The following is a 14,028-nucleotide window of genomic DNA, read 5'->3' as shown; positions in this document are numbered from 1 at the left end:
TGGCAGGGCCTTCATTTCTTGGAGGAGGCTACAGGAAGGCAGTGGGGCGGCCTCCAGGTTTTCCAATGGCTCTTGCCACAGTTCCTTTAAAAACCCTGCACTAAGGATTAGTGTGTTTCAGTATTGGGACCTGTTACAAACATAGCAGGAAAGCTCAGCGGGCCTGTGAGCATCTGAACCCACGCCTGGGAAGGCACTGTATCGGTCAGGCTCTAAGCGGCCCGGCGCGGCCGTTGCCCACGGCAACCATTGTTTAAGGACTCATGTTAACCCGGCTGCGAACCGGAGGACTTTTCTGTTTACCCGTGAGTTGCTGAATAAAGCTGTTTATGTTGGACTTGCTTGGGTCACTGCCTCAGTTACTGCACGGTGTGAACACTGCCACCTTACAATTGTTTTTAGGAGGCTCTCTGACCTCTACATCTCTTGCAAGGAGCATTGGAGTTCCTCCAAATTTTTAGCAGCCGTTGCTTCACTGCATAGGCAAACACTATGGGAGACCCATTTCCTAATAATGGGAACATTGTTTTTAAGAGGCTCTCTGACCTCTACATCTCTTGCAATGGGCATTGGAGTGCCTTCAAATTTTTGGCAGCCCTTGCAGTCAATGCATAAGCAATGACAATATAGGAGACCCACTCGTTAATAATGGGAACAACAAAGCATAGCCGGATGATGGCTCTCTAACAATAGCGAGGGCCAACTGCTGGCCCTTTAAGAATCGTAAGGGCCGCCTGATAGCCCTATAAAAATAGGTTTGTGACTTTCAGAGTCCCTCCATCATAAATGAAACAGGATGTGTCTTATGATGTGTCACACACCACATGGGCAAATAAGGTTGTAAAATGTTAAAATGACATTTCCATGTGAATGCATTTGTTTTAAAAAATAACGTAAAAAAAAAACACAGTAGGATCTTTCTTTAGTACACTGCTCAAAAAAATAAAGGGAACACTCAAATAACACATCCTAGATCTGAATGAATGAAATATTCTCTTTGAATACTTTGTTCTGTACAAAGTTGAATGTGCTGACAACAAAATCACACGGAAATCAAATTTATTAACCAATGGAGGCCTGGATTTGGAGTCACCCCCAAAATTAAAGTGGAAAAACACTACAGGCTGATCCAACTTTGATGTAATGTCCTTAAAACAAGTCAAAATGAGGCTCAGTATTGTGTGTGGCCTCCATGTGTCTGTATGACCTCCTTACAACGCTTGGGCATGCTCCTGATGAGGTTGCGGTTGGTCTCCTGTGGGATCTCCTCCCAGACCTGTGCTAAAGCATCCGCCAACTCCTGGACAGTCTGTGGTGCAATGTGATGTTGGTGGATGGAGCGAGACATGATGTCCCAGATGTGCTCAATCTGATTTAGGTTTGGGGAACAGGCGGGCCAGTCCATAGTTTCAATGCCTTCATCTTGCAGGACATACTCCAGCCACATGAGGTCTGGCATTGTCCTGCATTAGGAGGAACGCAGGGCCAACCGCACCAGCATATGGTCTCACAAGGGGTCTGAGGATCTCATCTTAGTACCTAATGGCAGTCAGGCTACCTCTAACGAGCACATGGAGGGCTGTGCGGCCCTCGAAAGAAATGTCACCCCACACCATTACTGATAGTGTTGAGCCACCCCCGTAGTGTTCGGGTTCGGTTCGGTTCGTCGAACACCGGGATGTTCGAGGAACTGTTCGTCGAACTGTTCGTCGAACACCTTAGAACACCGTCGAACACCGTTAAAACCAATGGCAGGCAAACAAAAACACATAGAAACACATAGAAAACACCTTCAAAGGTGTCCAAAAGCTGACAAACTGCTCAGAAGACGCTTTCTTTAAAAAAGCCGGCCGGCAATTCAGCAGCGGCATACACCGGTACCCGACAATTTAGACAAGAAGGAATAGAGCCTCACACATAGATTAGATAGATAGAAACATGTCAGTCACATATATATGAAGTACAGTGACAGTGCTGCTTACTGTACTTGTCATTTAGTGTAAAGGATTTATTAAAAAATATAATAGTGTTTTCATGCACTGTCTCTTTAAAAAAGCCGGCCGGCAATTCAGCATCTGTACCCGACAATTTATAACAGACAGAATAGAGCTTCACACATAGATTAGATAGATAGAAACATGTCAGTCACATATATATGAAGTACAGTGATAGTGTTGGTTACTGTACTTGTCATTTAGTATTAAAATAAAGGATTTATTATTAAAAAAAATTGGCGTGGGGTTCCCCTTAATTTTAGTCTCTAGCAGAGGTTAAGCAGACGGCTGGGGCAGATGTTTGAAGCCTGGGAACGGGGTAATACCCACGGAGCTTCCCAGGCTACTAATATCAGCCCCCAGCTGAATACATAGCCTTTACTAGCTATTAAAATGGGGGACCCCCCCCAAAAAAATGACGTGGGGTCCCCCCTAATTTAATAGCTAGCAAAGGCTAGGCAGACAGCTGGGGGCTGATATTAATAGCCCAGGAAGGGAGCCATGAATATTGGCCCCCTCCCAGGCTAGAAACACCAGCCGTCAGCCGCCCCAGAAATGGCGCATTCATAGGATGCGCCAATTCTGGCACTTAGCCTCGCTCTTCCACGCTGCCCTGTAGCGGTGGCAGGGGGTAATAGGGCTGGGGTTGATGTCAGCTTATAATGCCAGCTGACATCAAGCCCAGGTTAGTAATGGAGAGGCGTCTATAAGACACCCCCATTACTAACCCCATAGTCAAAGTTAAAAGAAAACACAAACACCCAGAATAAAGTCCTTTAATTGAAATAAAGACACAATCCTTTATTGTTCTAAATTAAACCATACTTACCATCACGCCCATTCCAGCTGAAGCCAACGATCTCCTGCAATAAAAGAAAAATAATAAAGCAACCTCATCCTTACCTTTCCATGGTTCCCATGACAGCTTCAGCTCTGCTACATCGAGATGACAGGCTGGACCGCAGCAGAACGCTGCCATCCAGCCTCTCATCCCGCAGACACTGAGAAGCGCAGGCATGCTTGCGCTCTGCAGTGTCTGGCTGTGACGGCATAAAGATGAGACGAGTTCATGTCCAATGAACTCGGCGCACCTCATGCACGTCACTGACAGCGTGGGAAAATTCTCACGCTGAAGCGCTGAGTGCAGGAGAATTCTCCCACGCTGTCAGTGACGTGCATAAGGTGAGCTCATGTCCAATGAACTCAGCTAACCTCCTGCACGTCACTGACAGCGTGGGAGAATTCTCCTGCACTCAGCGCTTCAGCGTGAGAATTCTCTCACGCTGAAGCGCTGAGTGCAGGAGAATTTTCCCACGCTGTCAGTGACGTGCATAAGGTGAGCTCATGTCCAATGAACTCAGCTCACCTCCTGCACGTCACTGACAGCGTGGGAGAATTCTCCTGCACTCAGCGCTTCAGTGTGAGAATTCTCCCACGCTGAAGCGCTGAGTGCAGGAGAATTTTCCCACGCTGTCAGTGACGTGCATGAGGTGAGCCGAGTTCATTGGACATTAACTCGGCTCATCTGGATGCCCTCACAGAGAGACACTGTGGAGCGCAAGCAAGCCTGCGCTTCTCAGTGGCTGCGGGATGACAGGCTGGATGGCAGCGTTCTGCTGCGGTCCAGCCTGTCATCTCGATGTAGCAGAGCTGAAGCTGTCATGGGAACCATGGAAAGGTAAGGATGATGTTGCTTTATTATTTTTCTTTTATTTCAGGAGATCGTTGGCTTCAGCTGGAATGGGCGTGACGGTAAGTATGGTTTAATTTAGAACAATAAAGAATTGTGTGTTTATTTCAATTAAAGGACTTTTTTCTGTGTGTTGTGTTTTTTTAAAATACTTTACTAGAAATTCATGGTGGTCATGTCTAATATTGGCGTGACCCCATGAATTTTGGGCTTAGGGCCAGCTGATAATGCCAAGCTGGCCCTAACCCCTTTATTACCCAGTGAGCCACCGCATCAGGGCCCTGGATGAGTTGGGTACAGCGCCAGAAGATGGCGCTTCTATGAACGCGCCATTTTCCGGGGTGGCTGCGGACTGCAATTTGCAGCGGGGGTGGCCCAGAAAGCTTGGGCCTCCCTGCGCTGCGGATTCCAGCCCCCAGCTGCCTAGTTGTACCTGGCTGGACACAAAAACAGGGCGAAGCCCCACGTCAATTTTCTTTAAATTATTTCATGAAATAATTAAGAAAAAAAGGGCTTCCTTATATTGTTGTGTCCGGCCAGGTACAAATAGGCAGCTGGTGGTTGGGGGCAGCCCGTTCCTGCCTGCTGCACCTGACTGGACACAAATATAGTGCGAAGCCCCTCGTCAATTTTTTTTTAATTATTTCATGAATTTCCTGAAATAATTAAAAAAAATTGAAGTGGGGCTTCGCACTATATTTGTGTCCAGCCAGGTACAGCAGGCAGGAATGGGCTGCCCCCAACCACCAGCTGCCTATTTGTACCTGGCCGGACACAACAATATAGGGAAGGCCTTTTTTTCTTAATTATTTCATGAATTTCATGAAATAATTAAAAAAAATTGAAGTGGGGCTTCGCACTATATTTGTGTCCAGCCAGGTACAGCAGGCAGGAACGGGCTGCCCCCAACCACCAGCTGACTATTTGTATCTGGCCGGACACAACAATATAGGGAAGGCCTTTTTTTCTTAATTATTTCATGAATTTCATGAAATAATTAAAAAAAAAATACGTGGGGCTTCGCCCTATTTTTGTGTCCAGCCAGGTACAACTAGGCAGCTGGGGGCTGGAATCTGCAGCGCAGGGAGGCCCAAGCTTTCTGGGCCCCCCCCCGCTGCAAATTGCAGTCCGCAGCCACCCCGGAAAATGGCGCGTTCATAGAAGCGCCATCTTCTGGCGCTGTACCCAACTCATCCAGGGCCCTGATGCGGTGGCTCACTGGGTAATAAAGGGGTTAAGGCCAGCTTGGTATTATCAGCTGGCCCCAAGCCCAAAATTCATGGGGTCACGCCAATATTAGACATGACCGCCATGAATTTCTAGTAAAGTATTTAAAAAAAACACAACACCCAGAATAAAGTCCTTTAATTGAAATAAAGACACAATTCTTTATTGTTCTAAATTAAACCATACTTACCATCACGCCCATTCCAGCTGAAGCCAACGATCTCCTGCAATAAAAGAAAAATAATAAAGCAACCTCATCCTTACCTTTCCATGGTTCCCACGACAGCTTCAGCTCTGCTACATCGAGATGACAGGCTGGACCGCAGCAGAACGCTGCCATCCAGCCTGTCATCCCGCAGACACTGAGAAGAGCAGGCATGCTTGCGCTCCTCAGTGTCTCGCTGTGACGGCATCCAGATGAGCCGAGGTCATGTCCAATGAACTCGGCTCACCTCATGCACGTCACTGACAGCGTGGGAAAATTCTCACGCTGAAGTGCTGAGTGCAGGAGAATTCTCCCACGCTGTCAGTGACGTGCATGAGGTGAGCTCATGTCCAATGAACTCAGCTCACCTCATGCACCTCACTGACAGCGTGGGAGAATTCTCCTGCACTCAGCGCTTCAGCGTGAGAATTTTCCCACGCTGTCAGTGACGTGCATGAGGTGAGCCGAGTTCATTGGACATGAACTCGTCTCATCTTTATGCCGTCACAGCCAGACACTGCAGAGCGCAAGCATGCCTGCGCTTCTCAGTGTCTGCGGGATGACAGGCTGGATAGCAGCTTTCTGCTGCGGTCCAGCCTGTCATCTCGATGTAGCAGAGCTGAAGCTGTCGTGGGAACCATGGAAAGGTAAGGATGAGGTTGCTTTATTATTTTATTTTTATTACAGGAGATCGTTGGCTTCAGCTGGAATGGGCGTGATGGTAAGTATGGTTTAATTTAGAACAATAAAGAATTGTGTCTTTATTTCAATTAAAGGACTTTATTCTGGGTGTTTGTTTTTTTTTTAACTTTGATTATGGGGTTAGTAATGGGGGTGTCTTATAGACGCCTCTCCATTACTAACCTGGGCTTGATGTCAGCTGGCATTATAAGCTGACATCAACCCCAGCCCTATTACCCCCTGCCACCGCACCAGGGCAGCGTGGAAGAGCGAGGCTAAGTGCCAGAATTGGCGCATCCTATGAATGCGCCATTTCTGGGGCAGCTGACGGCTGGTGTTTCTAGCCTGGGAGGGGGCCAATATTCATGGCTCCCTTCCTGGGCTATTAATATCAGCCCCCAGCTGTCTGCCTAGCCTTTGCTAGCTATTAAATTAGGGGGGACCCCACGTCATTTTTTTGGGGGGGTCCCCCATTTTAATAGCTAGTAAAGGCTATGTATTCAGCTGGGGGCTGATATTAGTAGCCTGGGAAGCTCCGTGGGTATTACCCCCTTCCCAGGCTTCAAACATCTGCCCCAGCTGTCTGCTTAACCTCCGCTAGAGCCTAAAATTAAGGGGAACCCCACGCCAATTTTTTTAATAATAAATCCTTTATTTTAATACTAAATGACAAGTACAGTAACCAACACTATCACTGTACTTCATATATATGTGACTGACATGTTTCTATCTATCTAATCTATGTGTGAAGCTCTATTCTGTCTGTTATAAATTGTCGGGTACCGCTGCTGAATTGCCGGCCGGCTTTCTTAAAGAGACAGTGCATGAAAACACTATTATTTTTTTTAATAAATCCTTTACACTAAATGACAAGTACAGTAATCAACACTGTCACTGTACTTCATATATATGTGACTGACATGTTTCTATCTATCTAATCTATGTGTGATTCTCTATTCCTTCTATTCTAAATTGTCGGGTACAGATGCTGAATTGCCGGCCGGCTTTTTTAAAGAGACGGTGCATGAAAACACTATTATATTTTTTGATAAATCCTTTACGCTAAATGACAAGTACAGTAAGCAGCACTTTCACTGTACTTCGTATATATGTGGATGACATGTTTCTATCTATCTAATCTATGTGTGATGCTCTATTCTTTCGGTTCTAAATTGTCGGGTACCGGTGTATGCCGCTGCTGAATTGCCGGCTTTTCATGTTTCACTGTGAGCACTGTTCCCATCGATTTGGGCAACCACTGTAATGCCACAACCACCATGGCTGTGGCATTACAGTGAGTGGCAGACAATCCCTGCATGATTGGTGCTCTAAATAGCACCAGACATGCAGGACACGCTTTTGGTGCACGAACAGTTATCGAACATAACCTCGAACAGCCGAATTTTTTGCAAATCGTTCGGGTTCGTCGAACAACTCGAACACCGCCCAAAACAGCTCGAATTTGAGATTGGCGAACAGTTCTAGTCGAACACCGCTCATCTCTAATTACTGACCCACTGCCAAACCGGTTATGCTGAAGGACGTTGCAGGCAGCAGATCACTCTCCACTGCGTCTCCAGACTCTGTCACGTCTGTCACATGTGCTCAGTGTGAACCTCTTTCATCTGTGAAGAGCACAGGGCGCCAGTGACGACTTTGCAAATCCTGGTGTTCTGTGGCAAATGCCAAGTGTCCTGCACGATGTTGGGCTGTGAGCACAACCCCCATCTGTGGACGTTGGGCCCTCATACCACCCTCATGGAGTCGGTTTCTAACCGTTTGTACAGACACATGCACATTTGTGGCCTGCTGGAGGTCATTTTGCAGGGCTCTGGCAGTGCTCCTCCTGTTCCCCCTTGCACAAAGGCGGAGGTAGCGGTCCTGCTGCTGGGTTGTTGCCCTCCTACGGCCCCCTACATGTCTCCTGGTGTACTGGCCTCTCTCCTGGTAGCGCCTCCAGCCTCTGAACACTACGCTGACAGACACAGCAAACCTTCTTGCCACAGTTCGCATTGATGTGCCATCCTGGATGAGCTGCACTACTTGAGCAACTTCTGTGAGTTGTAGAGTCCGTCTCATGCTACCATGAGTGTGAAAGCACAACCAATATTCAAAAGTAACCAAAACATCATCCAGAAAGCAATGGTACTGAGATGTGGTCTGTGGTCCCCACCTGCAGAACCACTCCTTTATTGAAGGTGTCTTGATAATTGCCAATATTTTCCATCTATTGTCTATTCCATTTGCACAACAGCATGTGAAATTGATTGTCAATCAGTGTTGCTTCCTAAGTGGACAGTTTGATTTCACAGAAATTTGATTTACTTGGAGTTATATTCTGTTGTTTAAGTGTTCCCTTTACTTTTTGAGCAGTGTATAAAAACCAGAGTCGCCAATGTAACCTCAATGTAATCACATTGTTCAGCTCTTGCACCTCCTCCTCCAGATCGGCCTCCATCTCCGAAAGACCACATCAGTCACTAGCTGAAAGCACTGCAGCACTGCCTTGGCCAATCGTCAACAGGCTGTGCTGAAGATAACATGCTTAATGCTTATTTGACAAACCACACACCGCTGCAGAGTTGTTGAAAGCTGTAACACAGCAGCCTGATCTGTGGCTCTCACTGCTGAACATACAGCCAGGCATGGTCATGTGTGACAATGGGCGGAACCTGGTGACGGAGAAATGACAGCCGGAGTTGATACGGTTTCCCAAAAGTCAGTCCTTCACAGAGCTAAAAATATGGCTGTGGTGAACAGGGGTGGATTAAGGATAGCCAGGGCCCAGGGCAGTTGAGACTGTGTGGGCCATCTCACCACGCCACGTGATGGGTCAGGGTTTACCATATACCTGAAACATTATTTCTGAAAAAAATAGCTGTTGAGTGAAACTATAACATAAAAAACATCCATTAAAGAAGTTGTCCACTACTTTATAATACCCCCCCCCCATGTATCCCCCCGGGGGCCCTAATACTTTTTGTAAATACCTTATGTTGCAGGTTCTGCTTGTGAGTGGCACTATCATTGGCCGCTCACAGGCATCACGTGACCCCGTGCTGCCGTCACGACAAGGGAGGCGTGACTCAGCGCTGGCGTCCCCGCGGTGGCTGCTAGGTTGTGGGTGGGGTTACCCCAGACCCGGCATCCACCCCGCGCTTTCCCAATGAATGGGGAAAGGCAGAGAGCATGGTGGATGCTGGGTGTGCCGCGGGGGGTAACCCCGCCCACAGCCTGGCATCCACCATGGAGCCAGGAAGACAAAGACCCCCGGCTGCTGCCAGCACTTGTTGTAATATCAGCAGATGCCAGAGCTGGCTGCAGCTGGGGGTCACGTGAAGCTTGTGAGCGGCCAGTGATAGCGCCGCTCACAGGCATTATCTGCAACATAAGGTATTTACAAAAAGTCTTAGGGGCCCCGGGGGGATACATTGGTGGGGTAATATAAAGTAGTGGACAACGCCTTTAATCTATTTTTTACCTTCAGTTAAAAAAATACTTTAAGCCATAGTATTGAACAGACCAACTTTAATATGTAAACAAGTCTCTAGTGGTGACAGTTTCCACACGTACTGGAGACACTGACACACAGACCCATTCAAATCTATGGGTCTGTGCACATCTCAGTGTGTTTCCATGGACCGTGTGTCCATGTGCTCCACACGGAGACATGTCCGTTTTTTTGCAGATACACGGTTCACAAAATTGTCTCACACTGAACACACATGGATGACATCTGTGTGTCATCAGTGTGACACGTACCAGCGTCTGGGAATCAGTGGTACAGTTAGCGTTGTCCCCAAGCACCGGGGGTTGAACACTGCCCTCATCATGGATCACTGCCGGCGCTGCGATCAGCACGACCAGGGACAATAGCGAGAGTAGTAGTCTGCTCCCGTAGGGTCCACCTGCAAAAATAAGATTAAAATAATAAAATCCCTGTACTCACCTCTCCTAGGTGTCCCCCGCTGTAATCCATGCAACCGCTGCTGCCTAGGAGTCGGAGAAAATGAGCCATTCTGTAGCTGCGCTCTGTGAGTGACAGGACACTGCTCCTGGAGCGGCTCATTTTCCCTGTCTCTTCTGTCAGCAGTCAGAGGATTACAGCGTGGGACACTTAGGAAAAGTGAGTATATGGATTTTATTATTTTAATCTTATTTATACACAGGGACACTGCAGTAGCAGACTACTACTACCCTCATCATTGTCCCTTGCTCGCGCTGATCGCAGCGCTGGCAGGGAACCATTATAAGGGCAGCGTTCGGCATCCGCTCTTGGGAACAGCGCTAACTGTACTGCTGATTCCTAGGCGCCGGTGCTGATGCGGCAAATGGTTGCCACACAAGACACGGATATCTCCGGTACCGGTTTTTCCAGTACCAGAAATAGCCGGACGTGGGAAATCGGCCTAATGCTATGTAGTTTCACCCGTGGTGCGGTTTTACAAGATGCAGCATGGCTGCATGTGAATTTCTGTAGCAAAGACCAGTGTAATCAGTGTATGACCAATAGCATGTCATTAGATGTGGTAAATCTGCATGTAACTAAACATAAGTGCGGTAATTACAATGCAGCGTTTTGGATGCAGCGAAAATACGCTGCATCCAAAATGCTACCATTCCTGATAGTGGGTATGTACAAGCAGAATTTGCAGTTGCGCTCTGTATCTAAGGGCAAGGAGCCTTTTATTGTGTAAAAAATGTGGGGGATGGGAGTGGACTGAAACTACATGGGACAAATGCCCCGGCACTCTATGTGCCCCTCCACCTTGGAAATTTTGCTTGCATTGCATCATATATTTATACAAATAATGAAATACATGATGCAAGCAAAATTTCTAAGATGATGAGGGGAGGGAGAACACAGTGTGCAGGGACATTTGTCTTTATGTAGTTTCAGTCCACTCCTCTCCCATCCCCAACATTATGTACAAATTTTAAAAATGACAATGGTCCCCTGTCCTTTCAAACAAAGTGCTGCTGGCTGCCTACCAGTTCCACTGGCACAGACACTGTCTGAGACACGCGATGATTTAAGCTAATGTTTGTCTGTGGCAAGTGGCAGGAACACTAGAAGGCAGCCAGCAAGCACTTTGTAAAAAACGGCAGGGGACCATTATTGATTGATATACACAAATAACATACTTTTTAGACAGAATACACACTTTGAGACTGGAGCAGCAGGGCTCAGCAGGAGACCAGGCAGCCGGCAAACTCTGGATTATGGTGCGTGGGGTGGGGGCAGGCGGTTCCTCTTCAGCAGAGCAGAATGACACTGGCTCATGTCAGCCATTTCATCTTTTATATAGACCCGTGCCCGTGCTGTGTATGCTGGGCCCTCCCTGACGTCATTTGGCAGGGCGGTCCCAGCATAATTTAAACTGCCCGCGCTAGTGAATATACAGCTGTGGCGGCTGGATGGGAGCGGCTGCGTGATGCAGCGTGTCAGTGAGTGGCTGCTTTGAAATTTGGGTCCTGTCCTGACTGACATCATGTCACATGAGGTCAGGCAGGGCCGGACCCAAATTTCAAAGCAGCCAATCACAGACACGCTGGCTGCATCACGCAGCCGCTCCCATCCAGCTGCAGCTGTATATTCACTAGTGCGGGCAGTTTAAAGTTTGTTGGGACCGCCCTGCCTGACGTCATGTGACACTGGCATGGCGGGCACAGCATGATTCAAGCCACCTGCGGCTGCGGGCACGCAATGGTGATGATCTGAACCTTCGGTCAGCGCGGTGGTGACAAAAAAAAAGAAAAGATTGCACATTATAATGGGAGCAATTCATGGGCCCCCCGGAGCCCCGGGCCCCGGGCGGTAGCCAAGATTGCCCTCTTTATAATCCACCTATGGTGGTGAAATACAACTCACCGATAAGCCGTGGACTGGCTCCGTACGGTCCCTGGCCATATTCACTTGACCATGTGTTTGTGGTTAGGCGATCCTTCCCAGTAAGTGCACTGGGGAGAAATAGTGGCTGCTGGGGACCGTGTATGGAAACCCGGCCGCCACCGCCTTGAGGTTGTGGACAGCTTCCGCCTCCACGAGCCTAAAAGGCCACATTTCAAGTGCAAGCAGCTTTAGAGGACTTCCTGGGAGAAATGACAGCAGGAGTAGATACGGTTTCCCAAGTCCTTTCACCAAGCTAAAGAATATGGCTGTGGTGACATACAACTCTCAGAAAAAATGCTGTGGACTGGCTCCGTACCATCCCTGGCCACATTCACTTGACCACGTGTTTGTGGTTAGGCGCTCCTTCCCAGTAAGCGCACTGGGGAGGGCACGGGTAATGTTGTGGGACCCGTACTTGTGGAAAGCGGAGACGACACTTGGAGAAATAGTGGCGGCTGGGGACCGAGTATGGACACCTCGCCAACGCCAAAGGTTGTGGAGAGCTTCCGCCTCCACAAACATAAAAGGCCACATTTCAAGTGCAAGTGGCATGCCCCCTGGGCCATGGGGTACTCGGTAGCCAGGACGGTCGGTGTGTGGGATGTCACGGTGGCAGTGACCCAGTCCGTGACCCAGGGTGGTCAATTAAAGGGCAAAATAAAAGGGGAATAAAGTTTTTATAGAAATAATATTTGTGACGCCACCTGTGGTATGCGGCTATATGGAGCTGCCGCTGCAGTGTAGATCCTCTGGAGCTGATGGTGACGCAGCAGAGGTGGTTCAGCTCTCCACAGGCAGAGCTTACCTCCAGGGCAGGATATAGTGATGTTATGAGGTAGATGTTGCTGGTGCTGTGTAGTGCAGGGCTGGTGATGGCGCAGCAATAATTCCAGGACACAGTGGGATGCAGTCTTCAAAGTTTACTCACAGTTGTTCAAGACTCCAGGTTACCAGGGCCAGTGTGTAACCTCCCACGTCGTCCTATATTCACCAGGGAAGGGGTTCAGCAACTCTCAAGTCTCTCAGGAGTACTTAAACGGGACCCCATTCTATGTTCCTTTCACGGTCGTCTTCCCTGCGCTGGCTCTCGCCCTCCTGCTCTGCGCCTCACAATCAGTGTCCCAAGCCAGTAGCCTCGGGTCTTGTTGGGCGACTTGCAATCCCCTGGACCCTATACGGCCACCTTTTCTGTGATGTAATTGTGGTGGTTGGCAGCTGCACCTTGCAAATACAGCAGCCTCCGGTTATCTAGCTGAGCCTGATTATTCTCCACTAGTTTAGGGAGCGGTCCCCTCTGTGGCCTGATCCCTCCACGTCCGTGTAGATTCGTACGCATGGGTGGCTTCCTGTACTCACCGTGCCCCTGGGATCCCCTCTATCTCTGGAGCCTTCCCTCTGCTCCCATCCTCTCTCTCCTGGGCCTCTCTTACCAGGCCCGCTCTCCTCTCTCCAGAGCGGAGCTCCTTCTGAGCTCCCACTCCCAACTCTCACTCTGACTCTCTGAACTCCTTCTAGATGGTTCCCCTTCTTCTTATCCTCTTTCTGATGATGCTCCCCTGATTTGCTTCCTCCACCCACACCCACTACATGGTCTCCACTCTCTTGGCCCCCCCCTTCCAACCAGGGACAGGGCTCAGCAGTGGATAAGTGCATCTTGCCCCTCCTGCTGGTCTGGAGTGGTGTAGTGTTGGATGTAGGTGGGTGGATCCTGGGTAGCACTCCCTTCTTACCTGAGAGTGTGGTACCACACCTCTGTGTGAGATGCAGCACCTCTGTGGCGACTGAACCCACAGGGGCGCCACACAAGCAGCTGTCAATAATTTGGCAGTATAATATTGCAGCTTGTGAGTGGCTGAGTGACTAGCTGCATAATTGCACTTGCATTCCAAGTAACAGAAAACTAAGCAAATGGTGGTCTCTATCATCATCATGGCCTCACCTCGGCAATATGAACTCTCCTGAAGGAGAAGCCAGGAGGAGTCTCCGGTTCTCTGGTGGGCCCGTCCAACCCTGCTGAGAAGCAGCCCTGGCTAAGAAAAGTGTGTGGGTGTGGGAAGGTTCCCGGACACTCTATGGCTGCTTTTTTAATGTGGATTGGACATGCTTATGCATGTTATTTCTGAAACCGAATTGCAGATCAGGCCATTGCCCAAATCTGTAGTCATGAAATTAAAGGGCAAAGAAAGATGTTTGTGTGACAAAACACCACCGACAAGTGCAAGCTGATGTTGGACGGACTGCCATTGCTTATGTGACAAGCTGCATTGGAGGACTTCCTAGGAGAAATGACAGCTGGAGTAGATAAGGTTTCCCAAGTCAGTCCTTTCACTGAGCTAAA

Source organism: Phyllobates terribilis, unplaced genomic scaffold (assembly GCF_046119375.1).
Source record: "Phyllobates terribilis strain yellow unplaced genomic scaffold, ASM4611937v1 Scaffold_1__5_contigs__length_1240528914, whole genome shotgun sequence".
Taxonomy (NCBI): Eukaryota; Metazoa; Chordata; class Amphibia; order Anura; family Dendrobatidae; genus Phyllobates; species Phyllobates terribilis.
Note: the sequence above shows the minus strand (reverse complement) of the source record.